Genomic DNA, 13,286 nt, shown 5'->3' on the forward strand with positions numbered 1-13,286 from the left:
TTGACGAAGCTGGGGGGGGAGTTCCATTTGTCAGAGTTTGTGCTCCTGTCCACATGAGGCTCGTTTCTCCTGCCAATTTTGTTTCAGAAATCGTGCCAACTGCGTGGGCAAGTTTGCAATACATACCGTCAGCAGGCAGAGCTTCACGCTAACAGGGCCGTGTTGGAAATCGTCCTTTTTTTCTTGTTTGATGTGGACTGGGGTGGACAAGATCAGAAGTCACACAACACCAGGTTACAGTCCAACAGGTTTATTTGACATCACACACTTTCGGAGCGCTGCTCCTTCGTCAGGTGAAGTGTTTGCTTATTTGTTGGGTTGAAGCGCTGTGGGTGTCACTGGTTGGGTCAGAATGTTGTTACCCATCCCAAATGGTTACAAAATTGAGTAGTCATAGTCCCACTCACTCATTAGCGAGAGATGAAGGGTGGTGGTTTAACCTGAGGGTCACCACAGGTCAGGTGAAAGGGGAGGTGGAGAAGTCATAGAATCATAGAGATGTACAGCACAGGAACAGACCCTTCGGCCCAACCCATCCAGGCCGATCAGATATCCTAAATTAGTCTAGCCCCATTTTCCAGCATTTGGCCCATATCCTTCTAAACCCTTCCTACTCATATACCCATTCAGATGCCTTTTAAATGTTGTAATTGTACCAGCCTCCACCATTTCCTCTGGCGGCTCATTCCATACACACACCACTCTCTGGGTGAAAAAGTTGCTCCTTAGGTTCCTTTCAAATCATTCCTGATGAAGGGCCTTTGCTCGAAACGTCGATTCTCCTGCTCCTCGGATGCTGCCTGACCTGCTATGTTTTTCCAGCACCACACTCTTGACTCTGAGCTCCAGCATCTGCAGTCCTCACTTTCTTCTTTTGTATCTTTCCCCTCTCACCCTAAACCTATGGCCTTTGGTTTTGGACTCCCCCAGCCCAGGGAAAAAAGACTTTGTCTATTTATCCTATCCACCCCCCTCATGATTTTATGTACCTCTAGAAGGTCATCCCTCAGCCTCCGACGCTCCAAGGAAAACAGCCCCAGCCTGTTCAGCCTCTCCCTGTTGTTCAAACCCTCCAACCCTGGCAACATCCTTGTAAATCTTTTCTGAACCCTTTCAAGTTTAGCGCCATCTTTCCTACAGCAGGGAGATAAGAATTGAATGCATTAGTCATGGTAAGCTCAGATGATGCAGGAATTGAACCCACATTGTTAATATCACGAACCAACCCATCCTGACAACTGAGTTAACCCACTCCAAGAAAGCCAGCCTATCCTGAAATGCTCTGGTGTTGTGGAGCTGCCATCTTGAAAGGCAGCAATTTGTGAGGGAGCTTGAGATTGACAGTGCCATTAGGAAGGGGGGGTTGGGGGATTTTGATTCAGCATGGACAGGGTGGGGATAGAAAGTAGCTGCTCCCCTTAGTTGAAGGATTAGTCACAATGTATTATTTTAAGGAGGAAGGCAAGAGGTTTAGAGGAGATTTGGGGAAAAGAAATTTCACCCAGAGGGTGGTGGGGTCTGGAATGTGCGGTCTGGGAGGGTAAGTGAGGTGGGAAACCTCACAACCTTTAAAAAGTCCCTGGATGGGCACTCGATGTGTCATAACATTCAAGTGGAACTGGTGTAGATGGGTCAGGGCAGACTCAGTGGGCTATGATTGTATGATTACACGACCATCTTGATCTGAGAGCAGCCCTGAACCCTGAAACAGGTTCACGGATCTGAACGGTCTCCTCTTCTTCCTGTGTTTGTTTTGAGCATTCCTTGTGATGGATCGAAACTGGGTTAAAACAGCACTGTGACTTTGATTAACAAAAGGAACAGACAGCTTTGGATAAAATCCTCCATGAATATAATTTTTCAACATGAAAGTGACTGAGTGTTAACTGCTTGGTTTGATGGACCATAGCAATGATTTAACAAGTGTTCTGTTACACTGAGTAAAAAAAAAAAACAGGCTAAGTTATACAAACCAATCAAATTCTCAAACCTTGTTCCCTCTTGTGATAAATACACCAATGATTAGCTCTGTAATCTCACACCTTGTGGTCAAGGTCATACTTTTATGGTCCCTAATATAAATGTGATGGATATCATTAATGTCTGCAAACATGGACAAAGGAGCTGAATTCCAGAGGTGAGGTGACAGCAACAGCCCTTGATATCAAGGGTGCACTTGACCACATGTGGCTTCAGGAGTCAGTGGGAACCAGGGGGAGAATTCTTCGTTGGTTGGAGTCATACCTGGCTCACAGGAAGATGGTCATGGTAGTTAGAGGTCAGTCATCTCAGCTCCGGACGAATCTGCAGGAGTTCCTCAGGCTAGTGTCCTAGGCCCAACCATCTTCAGCTGCTTCATCAATGACCTTCCCTCCATCATGAGGTCAGAAGTGGGGGCTGTTCGCCAATGATTGCACAATGTTCAGCACCATTCACGATTCCTCAGGTACTGGAGCGATCTGTGTCCAAATGCAACAACAGCTGGACAATATCCAGGTTTGGGCTGACAAGTGGCAAGTAACATTCATGTCAACTGAGTGCCAGGCAATGACCATCTCTGTCAAGAATCTGATCACCAACCCTTGACATTCAATGGTCTTACCGTCGCTGAATCTCCCACTGGCAACACTGACCAGAAACTAAACTGGACTCGCCAGATAAATACAGTGGCTCCAGGAGCAGGTCAAAGACTAGGAATACTGCAGTGAGTTACTCACCTCCTGAATCCCCAAAGACTGTCCACCATCTACAAAGCACAAGCTAGGAGAGGAATACTCCCCACTTATCTGGATGGGGACAGCTCCAACAACACTCAAGAAACATGACACCATCCAGGACAAATCAGCCACTTGATTGGCACCACATCCACAAACATCCACTCCCTCCACCACGACACTCAGTAGCAGTAGTGTGCACTATCTACAAAAAAAACTGAAAGAAGAGTGACTGCTGTAAATAAGATTCAAAAACAGAGGTTGCTGGAAAAGCTCAGCAGGTCTGGCGCCATCTGTGAAGAGAAATCAGTTCTGAGGAAGGGTCACCGGACCCAAAACGTTAACTCTGCTTTCTCTGTACAGATGCTGCCAAACCTGTTGAGCTTTTCCAGCAACCTCTGTTTTTGTACCATCTACAAGATACACGGCAGAAATCCATCAAAGGTCCTCCGACAGCACCTTCCAAACCCATGACCACTTCCATCTGGAAGGACAAGGGCAGCAGATACACTGGAACACCACCCCCTGCAATATTCCCTCCCCTGCAAGTTTCCCCTCCCCCCCCGCCCCCCACACTGCAAGTTCCCCTCATCATCCCAACATGGAAACACTGTTCCTTCATTGTCACTGGGTCACATCCTGGAATTCCCTCCCTAAGGGCATTGTGGGTCTACCTACAGCACACGGACTGCAGCGGTTCAAGAAGGCAGCTCACCCCCACCTTCTCAAGGGGGCAACTAGGGACGGGCAATAAATGCCAGGTCCAGCCATTGAAGCTCACACAGTGTGAAAAAAAAATAAACTAAACAGAGCCTTGTAAATCTTTAGTTTGTCACTTTTATCAGAGAGCTGAGTTGTGCACAGCAATCCGAATTCAAGCCACATTTTTGTCTCTATATTCTCCAACAGCTGTGCTCTTCATAAGCTTATTAAATGCTTCAGCATTCGCAGCAGTTTAAGTGGTTCTTCAGCTCCTTGAAATGTACGCAGGGATCATTGGAGCAGGTGCATTGTGATTCACTGTGAGTTTATATATTCCTGCTAACCAAAGCACAGGATCACCAACCACACACTTCAACACTGCACAGTACAATTTTATAAGTGTTTGGAAAAGCAGTTTGAAAAAGCAGGAAAGGGTATTTTTTTCAGCATATAAGGGAATGGCAGAGCTTCGATGAGTAATCACTCTCTGGCGAATTGACTGGTGCGGTGGTATTTGTTCACATCTGCTCAGCAGACGTTGTCAGTCCGAGGTAAGGCTGCACACGTTAGGAGGGTGGACCCCTAGCTGCATGCCGTTAGAGAATCTACCTTCAAAAGGTTTCATCGCAAGGCATCTTGTTTGAATTTTCCTCAGAAAGAATTTGGCAGCTGCTACCTGATTTATCTGATCAAAGAGTATTGTCTTGCATCAACGGCTGATTTTGCTGCCTCCTCTCTCAATCTCTCCTGATGTCTGTGAATTTAAAGTCTTTCTTTCACCTCAACGGGCAATTTTAATTCCCCTAGTTCTTAGTTTCCATGACTACTCTAACACTATTTTCTTCAGTCTGGGAATCTCGTTTTCTCTGCTCCTGCCTTTCCCCAGCTCAGTCGGTCTCTGTCTCCTCACTTTCAATGCATTGCCTTTTCCTCTCAACTATTTTGGATCTTTGCAGAAAATATTGATATGATGATGCTGAGAGGCTGTTGCCCCTGTAAGGAATGTGGGCTGGAGTTGTAAGCTCACCTCAGTGATCACGGAACCATCATCGATTGTTAGAGGAACCCATCTGCTACACTCCTGTCCTTCAGGGAAGGGAACATCAGAACTAGGAGCAGCAGAAGGCCATTCAGCCCCTCGAGCCTGCTCCGCCATTTAATACAGGTGCCTGGAACGTGTTTCCAGCGGAGGTGGTAGAGGCAGGCACGGTAGATTCATTTAAGATGCAGCTGGACAGACGCATGAGTAGATGGGGAGCAGAGGGATACAGATGCTTAGGAACTGGGCAATAGGTTTAGACAGTGGATTTGGATCGGCTCAGGCTTGGAGGGCCGAAGAGCCTGTTCCTAGGCAGTAAATCTTTGTTCTTTATAATCATGGCTGATCTTACCTCAGCCTCAATTCCCCTTTTCTGCTCGCCCCCCCCCCCATAACTCTTTAACTGCTACTAATTAAAAATCTATCTCCTCATTAAATTTACTCAATGTGCCAGCATCCACCGCACTCTGGGGGAGTGAATTCCATAGACTCACTAACCTTTGCGAGAAATACTTCCTCCTCATCTCTGTTTTAAATCTGCTCCCCTCCACCAACACAGCCTAAAACAATGCCCTCTCATTCCAGAGTACCTTACAAGGGGAAACATTCTCTCTATGTCTTAAGGTCCTGACCTCTTTGGCTTACAATATAACTAGGGATAAATGGGCCCCGCCATTTTGGTCTGAGATGAGGAGTTGCAGGGTTATAGGGATAGGATCTGGGTGGGATGGTCTTCAGAGGGTCAGTGCAGACTCAATGGGCTGATTGGCCTCTTTCCAAACTGTAGGGACTCTATGATTCTGTAATGCTCAATAGCATCACCATTGCTGAATTCTACCACACTTTCGACATCCTGAGAGTTACCATTGACCAGAAACAGACTGGGCCAGCCATACAGATATCGTGGCTACAAGAGCAGGTCAGAAGTTCAGAAATTTGCAGTTAGTAACTCACCTCCTGCCTCCCCAAAGCCTGCTCACCATCGACAAGGCACAAGTCAGGAGTGTGATGGAATACTCCCCACTTGCCCTGGATGGGGGCAGCTGCAACAACACTCAAGAAGCTCAACTCCATCCGGGACAAAGCAGTTCGCTAGATTGGCACCACATCCACAAATGATCTCAATAGGAAGGAAGAAGCTGGAATCTATTATAAAGGATCTAGTTACTAGATATTAGGAAATAATTGTACAATTGGACAAAGTCAACATGGATTCATAAATGGGAAATCATGTTTGACAAACCTGATAGTGCTTTCTGAAGCTGTTATTAACAGAGTCAATAAGATGGAAATCAATGAATGTGATGTATTTGGAATTTCAGAAGGCTTTTGAAAAAACTCACTTTCTCCTGGTCAATAAAATTACTTTATATGTGATTGAAAGTAATATATCAGGCTGGTTTACAGGTAGGCTAACAGGGAAAAGGTGTGTTATAATAGTAATCTCCCTGGTCTAGTAATCCATGTTCGCAGGCTAATATTCTGGGGACATGGGCTCAAATCCTGCTATGGTAGATGGTGACATTTGAATTCAATTTTTAAAAGAATCTAAAGCTAGATATCAGGTAACCACTATGATTGAAAATCCACCTGGTTCACTAATACTCTTTCAGGAGGGAAATCTGGCCTACAAGTGATCCAATACCATAGCATGAAATAGCTGAGAAAGCCAATCTGTTCCAGGGCAATTAGGGATGGAGAAATATAAACAATAGAAGGAAACAGAGGATATTAATAAGTGGATCATTCACAGTTTGAAACCAGTGGGGGTCTGTAAAGCCCTGGGTTGTTCACAAGCAAGAGATGAGGAATTTCTTTTGTCTTTATTCATTCACATGATGAGGGTATCATTGGCTCGGCCAGCACTTATTCTCCATCACTAATTACCCAAAGGGCAGTTAAGTTTCAATCCCATTGCTTGTGGGTCTAGAGTCATGTGTAGACCAGACCAGGTAAGGATGGCAGTTTCCTTCCCTAAAGGACATGAGTGAACCCGACGGGTTTTCCCAACAATCCACAATGGATTCATGGTCAGCATTTGACTCTTAATTCCAGATTTCTAAACATTGAATTAAACTTTCATTGGCTATTGTGATGGGATTCGAACCCAGGTCCCCAGAACATTACCTGGGTCTCTGGATTAACAGTCCACCAACAATGCCATAACATCACAGTCCCCTCTTATGATGATATTATGGCTTTAAGAGGTATTTTGGTCCTGGGTTTTTTTTAAGAGAGTCTTTAAGACAGACGTTAAGAACTGTCTATTTGAATCTAATAAAGTAAATGCCTTGTGAGGCCTTAGGTTGTTTTTTAAAGTTAGAACAATAGAAGCAGCCTGAATGGGTGGGGTCAAGTTCCCACAAAACCAGGATTTTTGGTTTTAGCTTTTTAGTAGCAGTTGCTTGGGTCTTGAAGCTGGGATTGGGAAGCCATAGGCACATCTCCCACTACTACTCGCTCACTGTCTCTGAGTTTCCTCTTGATGTTTTTCCTCCTGGTCTGGAGAATTATCTGTGAGATCACCTACTTTACTGAACTTGTCTTTGCCAAAGGTGTCAAGAGTGTGGTGCTGGAAAAGCACAGCAGGTCAGGCAGCATCCGAGGAGCAGGAGAATCAATGTTTCAGGGCAACAGCCCTTCATCAGGAAGCCCTAATGAAGGGTTTTTGCCCGAAACATCGATTCTCCTGCTCCTTGGATGCTGCCTGACCTGCTGTGCTTTCCCAGCACCACTCTAATCTTGAATGTAATACCTGGCACTTACCTTTAAAAAAGGAAAAGTTAGAGTCTAGATGATCTTCTGAATATATTTTTAGGGTGGTTGGTCTGGTCCATAACACAGGAAAAAATATAACATTTCCAGGTTTACAGATGAAATGTGACATTGTGAGGAGAATGCAAAACAGGCTTCGGGGGATTCTGCGAGGGTAAAATGGAAGGTAATCTGGAAGAAATGTAAGGTTATGCACTTTGGTAGGAAGAATGGAGGTGGTGCAGAGTGTTTCTTGAACAGTGAGAGAATTGAAAGTATGGATGTCAAAAGGTACCTAGATGACCTTGTTCACAGCAATTCGGAAAGTAAATACTGCATTGGACTTTATTGCAAAGGGATTTAAATACGGGAGCAAAGAAGTCTTTCTTCAATTGTATAGAACACTGCTGAGAGTACACCGCAGTATCGTGCACAGTTCCAGGGCCTTGCCAAAGGAAGGATATATTGCCAGAGAAATTGCATCAAAGGTTCACCAGACTGACTGACCCCTGGGTTGACGTGAGATTGAGGAGTCTGGGCCCCTATTCTCTGGAGACAAATGAGAGGAGATCACATAGAAACGTCCAAAAGTCTTAAAGGGACAGGCAGAGTAGAGGTAGGAAGGATACTTCCTCTGCTCTGGGGTCTAGGACTAGGGCAGAAGGCAAGCTAATGTTTCGCGTCCAGATGAGTCTTCATCAGAGCTGAAGTGAAGTGTTGTAGGGGACAACATTCATGATGAAGCATCATCTAGACTTGAAACGTTAGCTGGCTCTCTCTCTGCATGGATGCTGCCTGACCCACTGTAATCTCCAGTATTTGCCGTTTTCAGTACAGATTCCAGCATCTACAGTATTTAGCTCCAAAGGTCAGGAGACAGTATCGGAATAAAAGAGAAGGCACTTAGGACTGAGATAAAGAAGAACCTCTTCACTCAGAGGGTGGTGATTATTATGAATTCTATCCTACAAAAGCCGGGACTTACCAGTGCACCTCAACCTGAGAGAAAAATTAAGAAAACATACAACAAAATCCCACTGCTCTGAGGATACGCTTTCTCGGAAAACCTCATAAACAACAACTTTGCAAACAGCAAACAATGCATTGTGCACCATGATCCACAAATGAGTTAATGTTTTGAGTCCAGGGATCCTTCTGCAGAACTGAGGTGCCTAAAGACTGGAGGTTGGCTAATGTGGTGCCACTATTTAAGAAAGGTGATAAGGAAAAGCCAGGGAACTGTAGACCAGTGAGCCAGATGTCGGTGGTGGGTAAGTTGTTGGAGGGAATCCTGAGGGACAGGGTGTACGTATATTTCGAAAGGCAAGGACTGACTAGGGATAGTCAACATGGTTTTGTGCATGAGAAATCATGTCTCACAAACTTGACTGAGTTTTTTGAAGAAGTAACAAAGAGGATTGATGAGGGCAGAGTGGTAGATGTGATCTATATGGACTTCAGTAAGGCATTTGACAAGGTTCCTCATGGGAGACTGATTAGTAAGTTTAGACCACATGGAATACAGGGAGAACTAGCCATTTGGATACAGAACGCTGAGAAGTGGCAGGTGGAGTTTAATTCAGATAAATGTGAGGTGCTGCATTTTGGAAAGGCAAGTCATGGCTGGACTTATACACTTAATGGTAAGGTCCTAGGGAGTGTTGCTGAACAAAGAGGCCCTGGAGCGCAGGTTCTTAGTTCCATGTATGTAGAGTCGCAGGTAGATAAGATAGTGAATAAGGTGTTTGGTATGCTTTCCTTTATGGGTCGGTGCATTGAGCATAAGAGTATAATGAGTATATGTGGCTGTACAGGACATTAGTTAGACCACTTTTGGAATATTGCACGCAATTCTGATCTCCCTGCTATTGGACGGATGTTGTGAAACTTGAAAGAGTTCAGTAAAGATTTACAAGGATGTTGCCAGGGTTGGAGGATTTGAGCTAAAGAAGAGGCTGAATTGGCTGGGGCTGTTTTCCCTGGAGCATCAGAGACTGAGGGGTGACCTTATAGAGGTTTATAAAATCATGAGGGGCATGGATAGGGTAAATAGATGAGGTCTTTTCCCTGGGGTGGGGGAGTTGAGAACAATTAGTTTAAGGTGAGAGGGGAAAGCTTTAAAAGGGATCAAAGGGGTAACTTTTTCACACAGAGGGTGGTACGTGTATGGAATGAGCTGCCAGAGGAAATGGTGGAGGCTGGTACAATTACAGCATTTAAAAGGCACCTGGATGGGTATATGAATCAGAAGAGTTTAGAAGGATATGGGCCAAATGCTGGCAAATGGGACTAGATTAGGTTGGGATATCTAATCAGCATGGACGAGTTGGACTGAAGGGTCTGTTTCCATGCTGTATGTCTCTATGACTCTATGACTCTATGATAGATCTCTAGCATCCTGCAGTTTGTTGTTTAACCTCCAGTGCCTTAGCTCAGGTGTTCTACGTGACTAATCCAGATTAATTGCCACTGCCTCACCAACCATATTGCATAGGTTAAGTGAATTCAGAAATGGGAACTTGAACACACTGATGTTGCAAACTGGTTTTCCACATAATTACAGTTGAGAGTGTTAAGCAAAGGTTTCAATAAGAATAGTTTGCCAACAGCGAACTGCTGCGGGACTGTCACTGAGCACTCCACGTTACTGGACCTGTTTGAATTTTTTGTGTGCAAGGAAGATGTTTGATAAGCTGTGCTGAATTCCATTCGACATGTGCAGTACATTAGCACAGCAGGTCAACAAAAATTCACCTTATTTGGATTAAACGAAGGCCTGATATTTTTAAAGAGCTAAAATTTTACGTTTTATTTGCAGAATGAGCTACATGCCGACAACATCAGAGGGTTTTCAAAGGAGAAGCCTGGCAGGTGGACGATGGTAACAATTATTCTGCTCGCATTGAACAATCTGATGCCCATTTGCTAAGTTAAAATAGCGTGCCTCACGATGTGTGATTTAGGCTATCCTTCAACAGTGGGTGAATTATGCAGAGAGGGAATGTTAATAGCTCCTCAGTTAACTGGGGGCAAAGTGTGCATTTAACACTTTAATAGCCAGAGCGTATTGCGTGGAAACCGAACCGTTTGCTGTTGTTTTACAAGTGGCTGTTTTCCCAACACCATCATTGCACATAAGCACACACCTGCTTTTGATCATCCCACGTATTGGCTTTTATAGCTTGTTTTTTCCAAATATGTTAAAAATGAAACATAATACAGCTCAAAGGAACTACAATGCATGTGCTAATCGACACCACACCAATAGGTGAGTAGTAACAGATGTAAACTGTTTGAACTTGTGAATTCCTCCAGGCATTTTTTTTATTTGTCCACAGCACGTGGACCCCACTGGCAGGGCCCAGTATTTATTGCCCATCCCTAGTTGCCCCTTGAGAAGGTGGGGGTGAGCTGCCTTCTTGAACCACTGCAGTCCATGTAGTAAGTAGACCCACAATGCCCTTAGGGAGGGAGTTCCAGGATTTTGACCCAGCGACACTGAAGGAACGGTGATATATTTCCAAGTCAGGATGGTGAGGAGCTTGGCGGGGAACCTGCAGAGGGTGGTGTTCCCATGTATCAGTTGCCCTTGTCCTTCTAGATGGAAGTTGTCATAGAGCCATAGAGGCATAGAGATGTATAACATGGCAAAAGACCATTGGGTCCAACTCGCCCATGCCGACCAGATATCCCAACCCAATCTAGTCCCACCTGCCAGCACGTAGACCATATCCCTTCAAACCCTTCCAATTAATATACCCACCCAGCTATCTTTTAAATGTTGCAATTGTACCAGCCTCCACCACATCCTCTAGCAGCTCATTCCATACATGTACCACCCCCTGTGTGAAAAAGTTACCCCTTGGGTCTCTTTTATATCTTTCCTCTCTCATCCTAAACCTGTGGCCTCTAGGTCTGGACTCCCCCACCCCAAGGAAAAGACTTTGTCTATTTATCCTATCCATGTCCCTCATGATTTTATAAACCTCTATTAGGTCACCCCTCAGCCTCCGACGCTCCAGGGAAAACAGCCCCAGCCTACTCAACCTCTCCCTATAGCTCACATCCTCCAACCCTGGCAACATCCTTGTAAATCTTTTCTGAACCATTTCAAGTTTCACAACATCTTTCCGATAGGAAGGAGACCAGAATTGCACACAATATTCCAACAGTGGCCTAACCAATGTCCTGTACAGCCGCAACTCCTGTACTTAATACTCTGACTAATAAGGCCCTGGGCTTGCAAGGTACTGTCTGAGGATCTTTGGTGAATTTCTACAGTTCATCTTGTTGATGGTACACACTGATGTTACTGCATGTCGGTGATGTCAGAGGAAGTGGATGCTTGTGCCAATCCATTAGCTGCTTCATCCTGGATGATGTCAAGCTTCTTGAGTGTTGTTGGAGCTGCAGCCATCCAGGCAAGTGGGGAATATTCCATCACACTCCTGTGTTGTGCCTTGAAGGTGGACAGGCTTTGGGGAGATTAGTTGGTCGTTTCTGACTGGCATGGATGTGATGGGCTGGAGAACCTTTTTCTGTACTGGAAGTCTCTATGGCAGTATGATGAGATGAACTACCAGCTCACTACCACCTCCTTGGGTTCAACCAGAGATTAAATGCTGCCCCAGCCACCATCCCATGATATTACATCACAACCACATTCCACAAATACAATTGTTTTAAAAAAGCTTCTTACCTCAGGATTCCCAGTCTCTGATAACTCATGAAAGGATATCCAACAGCAATACCAAGTTCAGTCTCTGAGCAAGTTTGATTTAAAACTTCCAGTTGATGTGATGCATCCGAAATTGGTCAAAAGAAGAGTGGGGTTGATGTTAATCAGATCTGCCCATTCCTAATGTGCATAATTGCTGTTTTCAAATGATATCTGCAAACGATTTTCCACCGTGATAATTCCATTGCAGAAAATTGCAGCTGATGATTGAACAACACAAGGCTGTGAATTGGTGGAAACATTCCGTGCAGTGGAAATGCGTTGCCATAGCTGGTAATGTGAGGGTCATTACTGCTGAGGACAATTCTGACACTGTTTCACCTCTCTCCCCTGATTAACGAAAACCTGATCTTGGATTGGCAGAAGTCTGGGCGATAAATCTGCAATACTGATATCCCCCAAAGGATTAAAAACAAAATCAGATTCATCTGTTCCCGTGGGATTTGGATGTCGCTGGGCTGGGCCATTCTCCTTGAACTGAGTGTCTAGCTCAGCCATTCCAGAGGGTAGTTAAGAGTCAAACACATTGCCATGGGTCTGGAGTCACATGTAGGTCAGACCAGATGAGAATGACAGATTTCCTTCCCTAAAGTGTGCTAGAGAAGCAGATGGATTCTTCAACAATCAATGACTGAGATGAGCTTTGTATTCTTGATCATTGAATCCCTACAGTGTGGAAACAGGCCATTTGACCCAACAAGTCCACACTGACCCCCTGAAGCGTAACCCACCCAGACCCATTCCACTACTACCTTACATTTCTCCTGACGAATGCACGTAACCTAATCATCTATGAACATCGTGGGCAATTTAGCATGAACAATTCACCGAACCTGCACAAGTTTGGACTGTTGGAGGAAACCCACACAGAAACGGGGAGAATGTGCAAACTCCACACAGACAGTCGCCCGAGGCTGGAATCGAACCTGGGTCCCTGGCGCTGTGAGGCAGCAGTGCTAACCACTGAGCCACCGTGCCACCATTTGTCAATCAGATTTAAATTCCAGTATTGCTAAATCCATAGCAAAGGGCAGTTACGAGTCAATACCTCAGCATACCTCAGTCAATAAAGCAGCAACAGCTAAGAGGGGGATGGATGCTGATGTAGGATAAAGTGCTTTCCCAGCTCGGCTTCTGGTCCAGAGGACAGCAGTTGCTTTCCTTCAGCCCTTCGTCAATGGGCTGAGAAGTGGCAGATGGAGTTTAATTCAGATAAATGCGAGGTGCTGCATTTTGGGAAAGCAAATCTTAGCAGGACTTATACACTTAATGGTAAGGTCCTAGGGAGTGTTGCTGAACAAAGAGACCTTGGAGTGCAGGTTCATAGCTCCTTGAAAGT

The 13,286-nt window shown here is 45.0% G+C and overlaps 1 long non-coding RNA gene across 1 annotated transcript in view; it reads left to right on the plus strand.

Moving 5' to 3' along the window:
* The first annotated feature begins 3,827 nt into the window (after positions 1-3,827).
* The window catches only part of LOC122549522, a 13,809-nt gene continuing 4,350 nt past the window's right edge, over positions 3,828-13,286 (plus strand). Inside the window, exons 1-2 of the long non-coding RNA XR_006311549.1 lie at positions 3,828-3,967; positions 10,028-10,090. This is a non-coding gene — a long non-coding RNA (uncharacterized LOC122549522). The remainder of the gene's footprint in view (positions 3,968-10,027; positions 10,091-13,286) is intronic.

The sequence above is a fragment of the Chiloscyllium plagiosum genome, chromosome 4, assembly GCF_004010195.1.
Source record: "Chiloscyllium plagiosum isolate BGI_BamShark_2017 chromosome 4, ASM401019v2, whole genome shotgun sequence".
Lineage (NCBI taxonomy): Eukaryota > Metazoa > Chordata > Chondrichthyes > Orectolobiformes > Hemiscylliidae > Chiloscyllium > Chiloscyllium plagiosum.